The sequence below is a fragment of the Podarcis liolepis genome (genome assembly GCF_965112155.1).
Source record: "Podarcis liolepis genome assembly, chromosome: 15".
NCBI classification, from domain to species: domain Eukaryota; kingdom Metazoa; phylum Chordata; class Lepidosauria; order Squamata; family Lacertidae; genus Podarcis; species Podarcis liolepis.
The window spans coordinates 9,696,490-9,709,551 of NC_139566.1; the positions used below are offsets into that span (position 1 = coordinate 9,696,490).

The window sequence follows — 13,062 nt, forward strand, 5'->3', positions numbered from 1 at the left end:
CGGATTCTTTTCGTCTTGCGAGGCACCACTGTATATGGTAATGTTCATAAGCGTACCAACCAAGCACGTACATAGATCAGCACAGGAAGACCGGCCTGGAACCATTTTGATTCCTAAACTGAGCAAATGTCTGCAAGGTCAAAGTGGGAAACCTCCCATTGTCTCTTACCTCACAAATCCTGTCTTAAGGGCACATTTAAGATATGAACAGGGTGTGAGCCTGTGACCTGCCCCGGGAATTAAGTATTTATCATTACAAAAGACTGGCCAGGCTCCCCAGGCAATCCAATCAAGTACAGTGGTGCCCCGCAAGACGAATGCCTCGCAAGACGAAAAACTCGCTAGGCGAAAGAGTTTTCCGTTTTTTGAGTCGTTCCGCAAGACGAATTTCCCTATGGGCTTGCTTCGCAAGACGAAACGTCTTGCGAGTTCTTGCGAGTTTGTTTCCTTTTTCTTAAAGCCGCTAGGCCGTTAATAGCCGCTAAGCCGTTAATAGCCGCTAAGCCGCTAATAGCCGTGCTTCGCAAGACGAAAAAACCGCAAGACGAAGAGACTCACGGAACGGATTAATTTCGTCTTGCAAGGCACCACTGTAAACTGCCAGACAGGAGATAAACAATGACAGGAGAAAAACAACATTCAAATTTCTGTTTTAGACCGCCTTTTCTGTGATGTAGGTATGATGTTTCTGGGGGTGCTCTTAATCTACAGCGTGGCAATTTCAAAAGTCTTTATAAGGCCTTGCGCGCCATTGTTCTGGGTCCCTCCTCTCTCCTGCGGGTGAGGGGAGCACCCTGTTGCAACAGATCAATAAAGATCAAGCTTACTAGCTGCTTTGCTTCTCAATATTCTCTGGTTGGCCTCTGTTATTCTCTCCTACCAATAGGGAACCTATGTAAGGACTCTATATGGGCTCTTGGATACCCCATAAGGGGAAAGGGCAATTTTTGTTTACAGCAGAGGAGGCCACAGAAGAGAAGATATTACTTCTTATTTTAAAAATAATAATATATTTTTTTAAATAATATTTTTTTTCTCTTTAAAAAGAAAAGTGTCCCCAGATTCTTTGAAAAAAATCTGGGAACCTTACACTGGCGGGGGGGGGGTTGGCGAGGTGTAAGGAGAGAGAGTGGAGACCTGGAAAGGCGGGGGGTGGGTTGCTGGGGGTGCGATGAGCAACAAGAACAGGGGAAGCAGCCCCCAAGGTGTGTTCTGTGTGTGGCTGGCAATGTTAACTTGGCACGGTGGACATTCTTCTACAGAGATGCCGGCTAGTGTGAGGCCAGGCTTGAAGTATCTCTGTTTTTGCCCTCTTTCTTCCTGCTGGAAGAATCAGCTTATGCCGCCCCTCCTGGGAGCCAGGTAAGCGAAAAGAGGTTGCGGGAGGAGAAGACCCATTTAGCAGAGTGTACAGAAAGGGAACGTTCCAGACTGGAAACCCAAGAAGCTTCGTTGCAAGATTCTGCCGACAGCATGTCATTTCTTCGTTTAAAACGCCTTTCATCAATCAATATGCTCACACCGCCGGAAGGCATAACGAGCGACAGCGTGTTAAAATTTGCAACCTTCCCAAATGAAAATAATAAGACAACGGGAACAAAACAAACCTTGTGTTTGCAAACCACAAGCAGCCAGGATTTTTTGGAGGGATGGATGGACACTTTTTAAAAAACCCAGAAAGGGTAGCTGAGTTTTACTCCGAGTAGACCCTGCTGCAGTTGACGGGTCTAAGTTAGTCATGCTCCTTAGCTCTCAGTGGCTCAAAGAGGTTTTTGCTCCAAAGGAAATGGTGTGGTTTTTTCCCCCAGAGAGTCTTGGCTTGTTCCCAAAAGGACTGCCCACCAGGCAGGCGGCGTTTTGCGTTTCTGCCACTAGGGGCTGCCCTCGGATGGGCTTGTGAGCACATGCCAGCCAGTGGGCCCAGGAATGTTGGTTGGCAAGCTCTGGGCAAGGCCTGGCATGCCCTGCCAGCTCCTGAGATCTAAGGCTGGGCCAGTGCCGAAGGGATCCTCCGAGGCACTCCAAGCGGATCTCTGCCTCACGAGCAGCATCGACCCACTGGCTGAGCTTGCAGACGGGGATTTACGAAGGTCATGGCCACTGGTCCCATCACCTCCTGGCAAATAGAAGGGGAAGAAATGGAGGCAGTGAGAGATTTTACTTTCTTGGGCTCCGTGATCACTGCAGATGGTGACAGCAGTCACAAAATTAAAAGACGCCTGCTCCTTGGGAGAAAGGCGATGGCAAACCTAGACAGCATCTTAAAAAGCAGAGACATCACCTTGCCAACAAAGGTCCGTATAGTTAAAGCCATGGTTTTCCCAGTAGTGATATATGGAAGTGAGAGCTGGACCATAAAGAAGGCTGATCACCAAAGAATTGATGCTTTTGAATTCTGGTGCTGGAGGAGACTCTTGAGAGTCCCATGGACTGCAAGAAGATCAAACCTATCCATTCTTAATTAAATCAGTCCTGAGTGCTCACTGGAAGGACAGATCCTGAAGCTGAGGCTCCAATACTTTGACCACCTCATGAGAAGAGAAGACACCCTGGAAAAGACCCTGATGTTGGGAAAGATGGAGGGCACAAGGCGAAGGGGACAACGGAGGACGAGATGGTTGGACAGCGTTCTCCAAGCTACCAGCATGAGTTTGATCAAACTGCGGGAGGCAGTGGAAGACAGGAGTGCCTGGCGTGCTCTGGTCCAGGGGGTCATGAAGAGTTGGACACAACTAAACTACTAAACAACAACATTTATGATTTACGACGCGTGTGATGGAACCGCCAGCCAAAGGCATGGGAAGAGCGGCAAGGCAGCGGCAGCTCCTTCAGAGTTCAGCTGACGAACAGGACGTAGCAGAAACCGGCTGCTTCCTTGGAAAAGGGGCACTTTTCATCAGATTCAGAGCTCTCTGGAGTTTCAGAGCTGTGGGGCTGGCACTGACAAGTCCCTGCTCTCTTTGGCAGGTTTAGCAGCCCCAGGTGAGGGGGGCCTCACTAGGATATTGTAAACCAAAATCTGCCCTTTTTTCCCTTATGGGGGACACAAGAGCCCATATAGAGTCCTTACGTAGGTTCCCTATTGGTAGGAGAAAATAACAGAGGCCAGCCAGAGAATATTGAGAAGCAAAGCAGCTAGTAAGCCTGATCTTTATTGATCTGTTGCAACAGGGTCCTCACTCACCACACGCAGGAGGGAGGAACCCACAACAATGTTGTGCAAGGCCTTATATAGACTTTTGAAATTGCCACCTTGTAGATCAAGACCACCCCTCCATACATCATACCTACATCACAGAAAGGGTGGTCTACAGCAGAAATCTGAGTGTTTTGTTTACCTCCTGCCTGCCAGGTTACCTGTTTAATGGTCACGTGATTGGATTGCCTGGGGAGCCTGGCCAGTCTTTTGTAATGATAGATTCTTAGTTCCTGAGCCAGGTCAGGCTCACACCCTATTCATATATTAAATGTGCCCTTAAGACAGGATTTGTGAGGAAAGAGACAATGGGGAGGCTTTTCCATTTTCCTTTGACCTTGCAGAGAAAACATTTGCTCAGTTTGGGAATCAAAATGGTTTCAGGTCGGTCTTCCTGTGCTGATCTATGTACGTGCTTGGTTGGTACGCTTATGAACATTACCATATATCTAAGACCTCAAAATTCCTATCACAAGGACAGGGGCAGGAAAGGTTTGGAAGCCCGAGGGCCACGGTCCCTTCTGGATGATCTCCTCAGGGGCCACAAGGCAGTGGGGGCGGGCCAGAGGCAAAAGGGAGCGAAGCAATGAATGCAAATTTTCCCTCTGTACCACAGGCTAGTTTCTCCACACACTCACACACACCTCTCCAGGGAAGCAAGAGGCAGGGTCGGAGTTCGAGGACACATTCCAGCCAGGCAAAAGCCCTTGCGGAGGGTGCAAAGAACAAGCAGAGGCAAACTCGGCCCTCTAGATGTTTTGGGACTACAATTCCCATCATCCCTGTCCACCAGTCCTGTTAGCTAGGGGTTATGGGAATTGTAGTCCCAAAAAACATCTGGAGGGCCAAGTTTGCCTATGCCTGTCAAAAAAACAAACAAAATGGAATGCAGTGGTACCTCGGGTTACATCCGCTTTGGGTTACATCCGCTTCAGGTTACAGACTCCGCTAACCCAGAAATAGTACCTCAGGTTAAGAACTTTGCTTCAGGATGAGAACAGAAATCACGCAGTGGCAGCGGGAGGCCCCATTAGCTAAAGTGGTACCTCAGGTTAAGAACAGTTTCAGGTTAAGAACGGACCTCCGGAAAGAATGAAGTACTTAACCCGAGGTACCACTGTACCGTATTGGCCTGAATATAAGCCTCACTTTCCCCCCAAATTCCGACCGTGAAAAGTTAAAGTGCGGCTTATATTCGCGACCTTACAGCTTGCAGCCAGGAGAAGGGGCAAACAGCGCGGCAAAGAGGCGCCCACCCCACACATAGTCCCCCATCCTCTCCCCCAGGAAGGGAGTGAGGAAGTGGAAAGCCCGCCGGCAACGCAACATGGCTCCCCCCACCCCAGTATGCAGCCAGGAGCAGCAAGGAATGGAGCGGCTTATATTTGGGTATTTTTTCTTTTTCTCTCTCCCCCCCCCTTTTAAAGGTGCAGCTTATATTCACATGTGGCTTATATTCGGGCCAATACGGTATTTGTGTTCCTAATAAGGCACAATCTTATATATCTGTGTATTGGCATTTCATCTCAGTCTTCCATCCTCGTACTGAGAACTGAATCCCACCCCCATCTCCCCAGTTCTTCAGCCTCACCCCCCCCCCGAGAAAGCCCACTCTGATCTGTCTCCAACCCTTTTCTAAATCTATTGGTTTCAATGGGTCTAAACTGAGTAAGAGTTGCATTGGACAACCAAGGGGGAAAACGACAGAGCTTTGTGGCAACTAATTGTTGTTCTTTAGTCGTTTAGTCGTGTCCGACTCTTCGTGACCCCCTGGACCAGAGCACACCAGGCACTCCTGTCTTCCACTGCCTCCCACAGTTTGGTCAAACTCATGCTGGTAGCTTCGAGAACACTGTCCAACCATCTCGTCCTCTGTGGTCCCCTTCTCCTTGTGCCCTCCATCTTTCCCAGCATCAGGGTCTTTTCCAGGGAGTCTTCTCTTTTCATGAGGTGGCCAAAGTATTGGAGCCTCAGCTTCAGGATCTGTCCTTCCAGTGAGCACTCAGGGCTGATTTCCTTCAGAATGGAGAGGTCTGATCTTCTTGCAGTCCATGGGAACTAATAGAAACGAGCAAATTTATTACGGCATCAGCTTTTGGGGGAAACGGAGCCGTCCTGAGTTAGGGATATACAGTGGTACCTCGGGTTACATACGCTTCAGGTTACGGACTCTGCTAACCCAGAAATATTACCTCAGGTTAAGAATTTTGCTTCAGGATGAGAACAGAAATCGCGCAGCGGCAGTGGGAGGCCCCATTAGCTAAAGTGATGCTTCAGGTTAAGAACAGTTTCAGGTTAAGAACGGACCTCCGGAACGAATTACATTCTTAATCCGAGGTACCACTGTACACTCAAGGCTGGCAGCAGGGTGGGGTTTTGTAAACAGAGAGGTCAGGGGGAGATGAGATGCAGAGAATCAGAGATAGCGATAACTGCGTGATCGACAGCGAGGTTTCGCAAAACAGCTCTCGATAACAAGAGATATCCTGGCATTAGTAAGCCGATTAGCACGTATGCATTGAAAACCCCTTTGTTTCCATTCCTTCCTCAAGTGATAGCATTTAACCTATGGATGTATTGCAATTTCGCCATTTCACATTGTAGCCTCCCTTCAAAGTTCCTTTGCTCCAAGGCGGCCATTTACAGGGTTGAAAATTTCCTCCATGCGGAACCTCTTCATGGCCCACTGAGCTGTATATTTAAGGTAAAAGGTAAAGGACCCTGGACAATGAAGTCCAGTCAAAGGCGACTATGGGGTTGCAGCGCTCATCTCGCTTTCAGGCCGAGGGAGCCGGCGTTTGTCCACAGACAGCTTTGCGGGTCATGTGGCCAGCATGGCTAAACCGCTTCTGGCGCAGCAGAACACCGTGACGGAAACGCCGTTTGCCTTCCCTCCGCAGTGGTACCTATTTATCTACTCGCACTGGTGTGCTTTCGAACTGCTAGGTTGGCAAAGCTGGGACAGAGCAGTGGGAGCTCACTGTCACAGGGATTTGAACCGCCAACCTTCCGATCAGCAAGCTCAAGAGGCTCAGTGGTTTAGACCACAGCTCTGCCCACGTCCCACTGTACATTTAAAGCAGGGCGACACCACTTATAAGCAGTCGTGGCTTCCCTCAAAGAATTCTGGGAATTGTAGTGAACTGAGGTTGCTGGGAATTGTTAGGACCCGCAACCTGCCCCCCACACTATTACCCTCTCAGCACTACAATTCCCAGAGTTCCCTGGGAGGAAGGATTGATGGTTAAGCCACTCTGGCAATTGCAGCTGTGCGAGAAGAACGGGGTGGGGTCCTCCTAACAGCACCCCTAACAAACTACAGTTCCCAAGATTCTTGAGGGGGGGATCCACGAGTATTTAAAGTGGTATGACACTGCTTTAAATCGATAGTGCGGATGGGGCCTTCGGGTACCATGGTCACAAAAGCAGATCGTCTGTGTGACTTCCTGCTATAATCTTCATTATACACACACACACACACACAGACAGACACAAACACACACACACACACACACACACACACACACACACACAAATATATATTAATACACACACATTACTTGCTGTCACTTGTTTGCAGGGTGTGTTTGCTATTTAAAAAAAGCATATTCACACATTGATGGGTGGTGTGAAGCTGCCTAGTTCTCTGAGCCTCTTCCCTGGGCCCCTCTCGGCCAAGCCACACCCACCTGCCAATCACCTGAACTCATATATGTCAGCAGCACCCACCAATCAAATTTGCCTCATGGCAGGTAATGGGAGACGCCCACCTGTCCTCTAGGGCTGTGCCCGGTGATGATATGAGGCGGGGCCTTGTTGGTGGCTGCCCCTAGATTGTGGAATTCCCTTCCATGGGAGGCTCCCTCTGCTTTCCTTTCCTTGGCAGGCAGACTTTTTAAATTTGTCATTCAGACAAGCCTTTGGCCACTAATCAGCTGCTGTGGCAAGGTCTCCTGGAGGTGTGTTGGTTGGTGTGTGCTTTTAAATAGCTTTAAGCTATTTAATAGGGCTACATTTAAATTATTATTATTAGTAGTAGTAGTATACCACCTTCCATCTGTAGATTTTTATTTACTAGGTTTTTTAGTTGTACAGTACCTGTTTTCATTTTTGCCGTGCTGGTAGAAATGTGGGGTATTAAATAAGAACATAAAAAGAGCCTGGCTTGTCAAAGCATAGGGTTGGAAGCCATCGATAGCCCCTCCACAAATTTGCCCAATCCTTCCTTCCTTATTTATTTATTTATTTTTAACATTTTATTAATTTTCCAAAAATGACAGAAAAAGGGGAAAAAAGAAAACAGATCAGCAAACGTTTTCAGCAGGGGGCTGGTCCACTGTCCCTCAGACCTTGTGGATGGCCGGACTATATTTTGAAAAAATAAAATAAAATAAACAAATTCCTATGCCCCACAAATAACCCAGAGATGCATTTTAAATAAAAGGACAAATTCTACTCATGTAAAAACACGCTGATTCCAGGATCATCCGCGGGCCGGATTTAGAAGGCGATTGGGCCGGATCCAGCCCCCGGGCCTTAGTTTGCCTACCCATGCACTACCCACATCATCAGATACCACAGCCTTCTCATTTGGTGGCCTTCCAGATGTTCAGCCTGACCATGAAGGCTGCTGGAGTCCCACGGCAACATCTGGAAAGCCCCAGATTCCCATCCCAGAAGGCTCAGGAGGCCACCGCCCTGCTGAAGTTTAGCCGGTCTGGGCAGTGTCCAGATGAGATCCAACGGCATGCTACTCTGTGCACCATGATGTTAGAAAAATGCGGCGAGTAGCTAGAAAATATGGGGAGTAGGCCTGCCCATTTTTTAGCCTGGCTGCATATGCAACCATTACAGTTAGAGCACATTCCCAAAATCCTGGGAACTGTAGTTCACCGATGGCGGAGCTACAGTGCCCAGCAGCCTGAGTAACATACTACAATTCCCAGGATTCTTGCAGGGGGGAGGGAGTCGAATGGGCTACTGAAAGCGAACGGGCCAGGCCAACTGCACTCCATTCATTGCCATGGGTCTACTCGTGAGAAAAGCTGGATCCGGCCCAAGGCCCGACATAAGTCTGGATTTGGGGAGGGCGGGGGAACAATCCAGCGCCTCCTGCGAAGGAGAGCTTGGCTGGAGGAGATGGAGAGGCTGACTCCCGAGTAAACGCGAGGCGGCTTCTCCTCGTGCGTAAAAGCGCACCCAGCGCTCGGCGGCGCTTTCTCCACCCGGAGCTGCTTCCCGGAGGAGCAGCCCCCGAGATCGGCGGTCCCTTTCATCACTTCCGTCCCCCCACCCCCCAGCCCTCCTCCTTCCCTCCTCCTCCTCCTCCTCTCCATCCATCCCCGCCCGGGAAACGGGGAGGGGGGGAAAGCAGCCCAGCCGCCGCCGCCGCCAAGCCAGCCAGGCAATCCGGGGCCGGGCGCGTCGGCGGCAGCGCAACCATGGGCCAGGGCGCACGGCGGGCCGGCGGGCGCGGCCAGGGCGCACGGGCGCGGGCCGCTTCCAGGAGGGCGTAGCGGCCCTGGCCGGGGGATGGAGCGCGGCGGCGGCACCAGCAGCAGCGGAGGCGAGGGGCGCCTGGAGGCGGCTCGTTAAGGTGCGCCACGCGGCGGCGGGGGATCCGGCCGAGTTTTTGGGGACGCCCCGGCGGACCAGAGCTCGCCTCCCTCCGCCGCTCGGTTGGAAAGGGAGCCAGCCGGGCAAGGGGACAGGAGCGGGGGGGGGGGGGAAGGAGAGATGGTGCTCCCAACTGTAGTTATTTCAATTTTTTTACATAAAAAACAAGATGACATGAAAGTATTTAGGAGGAGCGAAACCTCAAAACACACACACACACACACAAACCCCCCTCTCCAAATTTATATATTTTTTGAGGTTTCTCTCCTAAATACTTTCATGTCATCTTGCTTTTTATGTAGTTGTGTGGGGGGGGGGTAGGTTTGGGGCATTTTCTCCCCCATGAATGCTTCTGTGCTGTATCTCTGTCTCTTTTTAGTTAATTTGGGAGATTCCTTCCCCCTCCCCACGCAATACTGTACTTCTATACTATCTTTGTTGTTGTTGTTATGGGGGGGGGGGAATTCCCCATCCCAAATATTTCCATCGTCTTTATTTGTTTTTCACTTACTGGGAGTGGATTTTGTAGATTGCTCCCCTACATCTTATTTCTTTTTTAAAGCTATTGGGGGTGAATTTTGGGAGATCCCCCCTCCTTCCATGTTATCCGTATTTTATTAGTTATTGGGGTGGGGGGTGAATTTTGGGAGATCGCCTCTCTAAATATTTCCAGTGTTTGCATCATTATTATTTTAGTTTCTTATGTGTGTGTGGGGGGGTGAGGTTTGGAGATTCCCCACCCCAGATTATTTCTCTGTTTTTTATAGTTCTTTTAATACCTTAACCGGGGAATGAATTTTGGAGAATTCCCTTCCCCCATTCCCTTCTCTTAACTTTTGAACATCCCCTTGGATCCTCTCTCTTTTGACCTTTAACCTCCCCCACCCTTGACCCCCATGGGAAGGTTTGCGCCCCCCCCCAAGAAAACCTGGGCTAGGTATCTACAACATTTTCACAGCCGGAGCTCCCTTTTAACCCAAACATGCATTTAGGGGCTTTTACCATATATTTGTGAGTGCTCCTGTGGCGACCTGCCTTGAATCAGGATGCCACCCACTAAGGGGGTCCAAAAGTAAGCTTTTTCAGATCAGTGGGGCTTACTCCCCCCACACTGGGAAGTACCTGAAAGGCTTACAGCTCCATATCTCTCCTGCTTACCTCCTTTCCTTCTTCTAGATATTTGCTCCAGATTCTTCTAGACTTCTACCTAGATCCTTACCCGAATGCTCATGCCTAGAGCTCTCAGTTGCGTAGTAATTTCACTAATGCATGCTCTTGATCCTTCAGTCCCCCCCTCCAAAAAAAAAGTCATCTATGGGTGCCTCTCTTAGGCTCCTTTCATTTGCCGTGGCTCAGTGGTTAGAGCACCAGACTTGCATGCAGAAGGTCCCAGGTTCAATCCCGGCACCTCCAAGTGCGAATAATAATAATAATAATAATAATAATAATAATAATACAGTGGTACCTCGGGTTACAGACGCTTCAGCTTACATACGCTTCAGGTTACAGACTCCACTAACCCAGAAATATTACCTCGGGTTAAGAACTTTGCTTCAGGATGAGAACAGAAATCGTGCTCCGGCAGCAGCAGGAGGCCCCATTAGCTAAAGTGGTGCTTCAGGTTAAGTACAGTTTCAGGTTAAGTACGGACCTCCGGAACGAATTACGTACTTAACCTGAGGTACCACTGTACATCTAAAGCACATTCTTCTCTCTGTCCTGCAAAGAATCCTGGGAACTGTAGTTTGCGAAGGGCGCTGGGAATTGCAGTTCTGGGAGGAGTGAATTACAGTTCCCAGGATTCTGTGTGTGTGTGGGAGGAATCAATGTGCTTTAAATGTAGCCTTAAATATTGAATATTGATATTCTCTCCCCCAGTCTATTGTCAGACCACCATTCCAGGGGTTCTTTGCTGGTGCCTTCCAAGAACTGACCTCTCCGAGTCCCACCTGAACTCTTGGTCTGGGTCCTTCTCCCCCCTTCCTTCTCCCCACTGCACACACAATTGCTGGGGGTGCCCTGAACCCTTATTCCTCTCTTTGCCCGACGGAGGGCTAACCAACCTGGTGCCCATTAAGTTGTGGTTGCATTCTGCCTCCCATCATTTCTGGGCGTAGCGGGTGCGGTTGATGGGAGCTGGAAACCTCAATTAATGTCTTTAGGGCGCCATGTTGGGGAAGGGCCGTAGTGTGTCCAGTTTGCATGCGGAAGATCCCAACTTCAATTCCTGCCTGAAACCCTGGAGAGCTGCTGCCAGCCAGTGTAAACATTACTGAGCAAGATGGACTGTTCCTGTGACCAATGCTATAAAGCAGCTCTCTGGGTTCCTATTTAAACCAGCCATTTATTCAAAGCCATGAGGACTGGAGTCTTAGGTTTTTTTACTTAGCGGGTGGAGCAAAATAAGGCAGGTTTCTGTGTGCCTCTGGCCTAGTGTGACTCCCCCACCCTCCTTCCTTAGCTGCCCCATATCTCTTCCCTGCTCGCCAGCCCCTCCTTCTCCCTCCTTCCCCCAAACGCTGATGCCTCGATATTCTATCCTCATTCCTTGCCTTAGCACAGTAGAAAACAACTACCCCTCCTTCCAATTCTCTCCCCACACATTCCGGATCCTGTTTTGTCTCACTCCCAGTTTCTTCCCTGGTCCTTCTTCCTCACTCCCCCCCCCCCACAAAAAAATCCATTTGCTTGGGTGGCCCCTCTCCCTAGATGCTGATGCTGAGATATCTTATACCCCTCGATTTGGATTTCCAAGCTTGTATCCTTTTCCTAGGCCCAGATTCTTACTCCCTCTGCAACTCCACCACTTCCCCAACTGCTGATGCTGAGATATCTTACCCTCCACCTCCCCACTGCCCCATTTCCACGTTCTGGATCCTGCCCCCACCCCGCCTGCTTGCTGGTCGTCCCCAATTCCTCTCTTCCTTGGCATAACGCCCCCCTTCCAGATGTTGTCGGTCGGAGCCAGACCTTGCTTTCGTGTCATCTTCTCGGCATGGCCAACGATCTCGAAGCAGCAGTCTCTCCCCACATCCATGCACCGCTTCCTTCTCCCCCCCAAGCCTTAGCCAGACGCCCAAACAAGCCAGCTTACAGAGGCAGTAGACAGGGTATTCCGGGAGAGGGACAGCTCTGCTCTCCTCCTCTGGGCAGGAGAGCCTTGGCCGCTTTATCTAAATACACCAGCCTCTTTCCCGCTACCTGTATATGTGGACTGAAAGGTTGTAGCTCAGCGGTAGAGCATTTGAAAGACCCTCCTCTGAAACTCTGGAGAGCTGCTGCCAGTCAGTGCAGGCAGTATTGAGCTCCATGGAATCTTAGAAGAGTCGTAGAGTTGGAAGGATCACTGGGGGCCGTCTAGTCCAACCCGCTGCAATGCAGGGATATTTTGCCCAACGTGGGGCTCGAACCCACAACCCTGAGATTAAGTGCCTTGTGCTCTTGCCTGCTGAGCTATCCCAGGACTGGCCTCCAGTGTTTGGGAAGGTGGCGAAGCATCTGCAGGAGGTTCTAGGTTTGATCCGCAATGGCGTCTCCAAGCAGAAAGACCCTGGAGAGCGTGAGAACCCCAGAGAGCTGCTGCCAGCCAGTGTGGACATTACTGAGCTAGGTGGCCCATTGTTCTGCGTGGGAATAAGCCAGCTTCTGGCGTTTACTGTTTAAATCAGGGCCTTTATTCAGAACCCTGAGGACTGGAAACTTGCTTTATGGTAGAATAATCTGTATGCAGAAGGTGCTGGGGTTCAGTCCCAGCATCTGGGAGAGACTCACCCTGCTGAGTTGCTACCAGCCAGTGTGGACCTTACTGAGCTACACGGTTGGATTTGGTAGGAGACAGCGTCCTCTGTGCCTCTGCTTTACCTGTGTGACATCGACCTTCTTAGGCAAAGCTCTGTGCTACTAAATAAGGTGAAGCTGGCCTACCTGGGAAGATGGAGGACAATCCTTCGCTGGAGGCTTTTTAACACAGGTTGGGTCGTCCGTCTGCCCGGGATTCTCGAACTGTGATTCCTTGCATTGCAGGGGGTTGGACTAGTCCAGGGGTCTGCAACCCGCGGCTCCGGAGCCGCATGTGGCTCTTTTACACCTTTGCCGCGGCTCCGGGGCAGATACTAGCGAGGGAGGAGGCGCATTGTGCCCCCGACACTCCCCACTGTGGCGGGCGCTGTACTGGCTGTGACGTCGCATGGGGGCGGTGCGTGCGTTAGTCACGCACCGTCCCGACGTCACCTTCCCGCCCGCTGTCAGAT

General features: G+C 50.4%; 1 protein-coding gene across 1 annotated transcript in view; it reads left to right on the plus strand.

Moving 5' to 3' along the window:
- The first annotated feature begins 8,659 nt into the window (after positions 1–8,659).
- The window catches only part of ATP8B2 (ATPase phospholipid transporting 8B2), a 59,119-nt gene continuing 54,716 nt past the window's right edge, over positions 8,660–13,062 (plus strand). The window contains exon 1 of the mRNA XM_083476969.1: positions 8,660–8,792. The gene's annotated coding sequence lies outside the window, so the exon portion shown is untranslated. The remainder of the gene's footprint in view (positions 8,793–13,062) is intronic.